The sequence below is a fragment of the Schistocerca serialis genome, chromosome 11 (genome assembly GCF_023864345.2).
Source record: "Schistocerca serialis cubense isolate TAMUIC-IGC-003099 chromosome 11, iqSchSeri2.2, whole genome shotgun sequence".
Taxonomy (NCBI): Eukaryota; Metazoa; Arthropoda; class Insecta; order Orthoptera; family Acrididae; genus Schistocerca; species Schistocerca serialis.
The window spans coordinates 105,232,394-105,238,767 of NC_064648.1; positions in this window are offsets into that span (position 1 = coordinate 105,232,394).

Here is a 6,374-nt window from a genome sequence, read left to right on the forward strand (position 1 = left end):
TACATAAACCCATTCATCCAGAGGGCTTGAACCGATTTCTTGAGTTTGTGTATGATGCACATGTGGCCTCAAGATAATGCAGCCCTTTCTTCCTTCCGAAGCTGCATTTCCTTCTCTGTCGTCGCTCCTTCCCCTCTGACTTCCCCTTCCTCTCTCTTGGTGTCCTTGTGTAGATTGGACTAGCTATCCTCCTGGTTTCTACTATCACATATCTACTATCAATTTCCATTTTTGGCGGTTTTGGTACACTTTGGGGGTTTACCATCCTTTCTAAATTTTGTCTCCATAATGTGATACAACTGGGGAAGAACACCCTAGTTAGCGTCTTTGGCACATGACTTTACCACCTCTCCCATCATTCCCCTGACTCCATTGTCTATAATGCTATATAGCCAGCATAGTAGCCAGGCCATGTAGTGGTATTTTTCTGTTGCAGTTTGGTTGAGCACCTGTCCACTGTGCAAGGTGGCTCTTGCTGTGGTTGTGTGGCACAAATGGGCAGAGCCCATCATTGGAATGGGTGTATAGGGGTGTACACTCTAGGTATGAGAGACATTAACTTTTCAAAAAAAACTTGCCATTCTTGTGAGGTCGTTTCTTTATTTGCCAATGGAGTTTTCATGCTGCTTCTTGAGGACTTACTGTCCCTGGCTACCCTCTGGGAGGAGTGCCAAGTATGTCAGCATGGGGTGAAGCACTTTAACTCTCACCTGGTCTGTACCAGGACTGATGGGGACGCTTTTACTGCCAACAAACAATTATTTTCCATGAGAACTATCTAAGACAAATCCTGTGACTTGGATTCTTTGAGTAACATGTGGTCTGGTTCACTGTTGATCAAAACTTCTTCTGCCATCCAGTCTGTGGCCATTCATGATTATGACCACCTTGATGTCAGCCCAGAGCCCATTACTCCTTACCAGTCTTTGAATATGGTCCACTAATCATTTTTCATAGCGAACTCGTTCCTCAAACAGATGTGGACATCCGGGCCAATCTGGAAGAGCGAGGTATGCGTTTTCTTCAGAGTGTTAACAAAAGCCATAAGGACAATGTCATTGATACTGGCACATTTACTTTGTCATTTGAGGGGATATCCTTCAAGAGAGTGTCAAGGTTACGGTTTATCAGTGTGATGTGAAGCCTTACATCCGACCACCGGTTTTTGGCGATTGTGTTTTGCCAAGTTGTCATCCCACTGTACAGGAGATCCTTTATGCAGGGAATGTGGACATTCACTCCTTGGGGGAAGCCCCTGTGTGCACCGCCCATGTGTGTTAATTACCATGATCATCACCCTCCACACTCACTGCTTTGCCCAGTTTATAAGTAGGAGAAGAAGATACTGTAGTGTAGATCCCTTCAATGTTCTTCCTGTACTGTGCCTCATCAGAAAGATGGCCAGTGTCTATGATATCCAACTTTGTCTTTTGTATATCCTTTCCCCTTCCCCACCTCCTCATCTCAGGCCTGCTACCACTTCTCTCCCACGTCCCTGTGATTCCCACGCCCTTCTCGCTGGGTGCTGCCCTCTACCTGGTTGGAGAAGTGCCTCCCCTCCATTCAGTTCCAGATCCCATTGAAGCCTGCTCTGATTTCAGGTCCAGCGATCTTTAGCCTATTAGAGAGGAGGAGGTTGAGGAGGAAAATAAGAAGAAGGATAAAAAGAACAAGAAACTTAAGTTCCAGAACAAAACCCCTCCAGTGCCCCAAAGATGCTGAATCCCTTCTCAAACTCAGTCTGACCTCTTGTTTATTGACGTCACTCTGGCCTTGTTAGTGGCAGATGGTTCACAGTGGTGTCTATGTCCACTGTCCTAACCGCCCTCCTTTAGTAACTCCACACTCCCTTCCTTCAGCTTGAGGATTTTAAAGCCATTCATCACTTGTAGGGAGGTGCTTTTTTATCTACTCAGGCTCTCCTCATAGAACAGTTCCTTACAGCATCTTCTTAATTATGGTCCCCCGTCCCATTTTGGTGCCTATAATGGAATTTACTGTGTGACTGATGTTTTGTTCAATCCCCCTCCGCTTCTCCCTTCATTATACTGGTCGCTGCACGGTGACCTCTGCGATAGCGACCGCATCCCATTGAATCTCTTATTCCTTTACCAACTCCCGATGGCCAAGTTACCGTGTTGGGTTTCCATCATGCTGATTGGTGGCTGTATACCTCTTAGGGCGTGTTTACCACATCTTTTTCAGGTTGTATTTATGAACTTTTTAGTGACATCTCCAAGTTGGTTAATGGCACCGACGCCATTGCCACTCAATGGGCCCATTTTGCCACCAGTTGTGCGCATGGTAAAGCATAGCCATCGCCATACCCATCCATGATCGATGTCGATTCTTGCAACGCCTTAAGTAGTACCTGTACTCAAGGTGCCTTATTACCTTTAAATGCCTTCATGCCAAAAGCTGTTACTTAATCAAACACAGCAGTTGCAGAGAGGTCGTACTGTACAGTTCCCCAATGCGCAGATGTTCAAAATAGCTCACTGTCATGATGGACACAGATACATAGGAATGGAGATGACAGCACTATAGTAGAAAATTTGTGAAATGTATTGATTTTGATGTAAAACGCGGATATTTACCATCTATAAACTGTAAATTACTCAACAATTCTTTTCAAATGTTTCCCTTCCCAGAGCAGTTTATCTGAAAGAAAGCACTATGCAAAACATGGCACACATCTGAGTAAATGGGCAAATCATTAGTCAGCCTGATCATTAGCCTTTCTGAAAGACATAGGACTAACTATGAGAAGAATTGTACGAAGTATTAATGACATTCACACTAAGAGATTTTTATGTAGATGAATGTATAAATAAATGATGACTTAAAATAATTAAAAGCAAACCAAAGGTACCAAGAGATAATAAGCATATCCCCTGTAATGACATGTCCAGCAGATTTTTTCTCCTGGTGACGTTATCGTCGAATTCCGATAGTCTAATAGTTAATGAACTTTGAATTGAATGTATGATACAAAAGTTGCGTTTATTGTCTCATAAGGTAAGCACGAGTAAATTCACACAATTGTTTAATAACACCTCACTCTTCCAAAATATAAATAAAACAGTTACCATGAAACATTATTGCAAGGGAACTGGACGAAGAAGGCAATACCAGTCACATTACGTACTGCAGCCCCCTACTAGCTAGCAGTGTTGAAACTTTCACATATTATGTTCGTCGCTTAACCCTCACGTAAAAACCATATGCTCAGTGATTGGCCAGTGAAATGAAGACACAGCCCCTAGGCGTTGTGATAGCAATGGAAATAGGTCCATTTATGTATTAGGTCCTTCAATCCACAGTGCGTAGTTCAAACTGTAAAGCATGGAGGGGATTCTGTGATGGTATGGGGATCCTATGGAGGGAATATAGTCGGATATTTGGTGAAAATAGATGGAAAAATGAACCAAAAGGATCATCATGCCATTTACCAGCGACATGCTAAGACATCTGGTTTGCGTCTGTGAAAGGATTTGACTTGCAGCAAGACAACGATCCAAAACATACGTTTCGCTTGTGTCAGAACTATGTGAAGTGTCTAGGGGCTCATAAAACATTGAAAAACATGGAAATGCCGCCACAATCCCCTGATTGTAATCCAATCGAACTGCTATGGGATGAATTGGACAGGAGGAGCCTAAAATTGGAAATCATGAGTAGGTCACAATTGTGGGAGGGATAATTCCAATTGAAATCTTGGCAAAACTGATGCAGCACATGCCGAGAGTGTGCAAGGCAGTGATGAAAGCAGAGGGTGGCTAATTATAGGAAACGAAAATTTAATGGTTGCACCTTCCTGTGTATTATTTGAGCTTAATAAACATTTGGAAAACAACAAATTGCATGTTCATACTGTTTTTTCTTCCATTGTCTATAATTACTAGGTGTTTCGAAGTTTCCAAACTAATGGAGGGTAGTATATATATATATATATATATATATATATATATATATATATATATATATATATATACTACCCTCCATAAGTTTGGTTGTTTTTTTCTCTATATCCCTCCATGCAGACCCCCTTCTGCCTTCGTTCTTCTTTTCGTCCCTCATTCCCTCCTCCCCTCTCTTCCTATCATCCTCTTTGCCCTGTGCCCTTCCTCCAGCTTCTCACCATACGTCCATCCTCCTCCCCTCCTCCTCCCCTTATTTCTGTGCTCTGTCACTTTCCCTCTCTCAAACCTCCCACCTCCTCTCCCTCTCTCCCTTCCACCCTACCTCCCTCCCTCCTTCCCAGCCTCCCTGCCTCCCTCACTCCCACCCTCCATCATGCCCTCCTACCCTCCCACCCTCCCACCATTCCTTCTACTCCCTACTTTTCTCTCTCTCCATCTAGTTCTTTATGCATTACAGCATGCAAAGCAATTTATGCAAGCTCCTCAGGTACTGCACACACATTTGCTGAAAGAAGAGAGTTACTGTACGTGCAAGAGTCACTGTGCGTGAAGAAGTTACTGTGTATCCAGGAGCTACTGCACAAGTGAGACTTACACTGCACATTAGAAATACTGTGCATGCAAGAGATCCTGCACACACTATGGTTGCTACACTAGCTAGAATTGCTGAATGTGCAAGAGTTCCTGCACATTCCAGTGTAATTCTACATGCAAGTGTTACTGTGTACAGATAAGTTGCTGCAAATGCAACTGTTACTGCACACACAACAGTTACTGATTGCGTTATAGTTATGGCATGTGAAAGAGTAACTATGTATGAGAGTTACTGCATGCACAACAGTTGTTGAACATACAAGACTTTCTGTATGTACAAGATTTACTACAGGCACGAGCGTTACTGCACATGCAAGAGTTACTGCACCCATGAGAGTTACTGCACACACAAGAGTGCAATTATTGTGCATGCAAGAGTTACTACATCCACAAGAGTTACTGCATGTCGAAGAGTCATCGTGCACAAGAATTACTATGCACACAAAGCTTACTCACTAGGTTACTGTATCCCAGATAGATATCCAGATAGAAAGAGGAGTTGAGGAGTTGATATCACACTATGCATCAGTCTCTGAGTCATCACTTCCACATTATAGAAGCAATAAAATTATTTCGTCTTTACTCAGTATCACAGCAGCAATGCGACCAACACAAATTGTGATTCATTTTCAATGCTTTGAGAATTGACCAATGGTGCATAGTCCTTCGCTTCATTAATATCGATACTGTAGGGTCTCATATGTTGCCCCATGGTAACATAACGTACGCTTTTGTCACTACATTTATACATTCACAATTTCAGCTGATAACTTTCTGTAATGAAGCAACATACTTTACATCTTACATCGTAGCACCTAGATTAAAAGTATCTCATTTTCTGTCACGTAGTTACCATCTGGTAAATTTCAAAGTTATAAATCGCTACGAACGCATTGTGTCATTTTGCCGTTTCCAGCACTTTCTATGGACTCCTGATCATTCGACCATCATTCTGTAACATCTTGTCTGGGATATGCAGTGTGTGGAAAAACAATGTGAGCAAAGGTGTAGGCAGAAAGACGTCATCAAAAATAATAATAATAATAGTCTGAGTATGGGAACTAGAGGTCACAGTTGAATAGTTACAGCGCTATGTCAGCATGAAAGTGGTAGTCTGTTTCAACCCTTGTTACAACATACTTAGCTAGGTGGCCGCTTAATTATTATTTACTTCGAGCTTTTTAAGACATCTTGAAACATAAAACATGGACATGTGGTTGTTTCTAAAGAAGTGCTGTCTGGAACGTCGACCGAGGATGTGATGTTTCAAGTTTTTCTTGATATCATCCTGGAGACTGGTTAGAGTGTGTTTACACATATATTTTTTGTGAATTAACTTTCATTTTGAGAAAAGACGTCAGTATGTCAGACTTTAATTGCGTCCCTGTAGCGCCGTAAACATGGATTTGCAACTGCGAGTTGCTGCACTCGAATTCATACTGTCCTTCCTCCCTACTCTTTTGGGCAGATTGATTTTTCGTACCCTGTATAACGTTGCTGGATGGCAAACCTTGCTCAACCACCACTGCTTAAATTATACACTTTTTACGTACGGTACACATACGTCATTGAATGACTTCCAGTCTGGTCGTTGGCCTATATTTCGCAGCGTCACTGCAAAGCCAGCACGAAAGCACCATCTGATCCGCATAATTACACTGTACTGACTCTGAGCACATTTAGACGTTAATCACGAAAGCCGATAGCAATAATGTGCATGCTGAATTTAGTTTTCAGTTAAGCTTATGTCTCCTTCAACTGACACAACATTATTGCTGCCTCAGCGACTGACTGTTGCTACTAGCACCGCGGAATGATGGCAGTTTTTAAAATTCTCGTGAGTAATGGCAGTTTTCT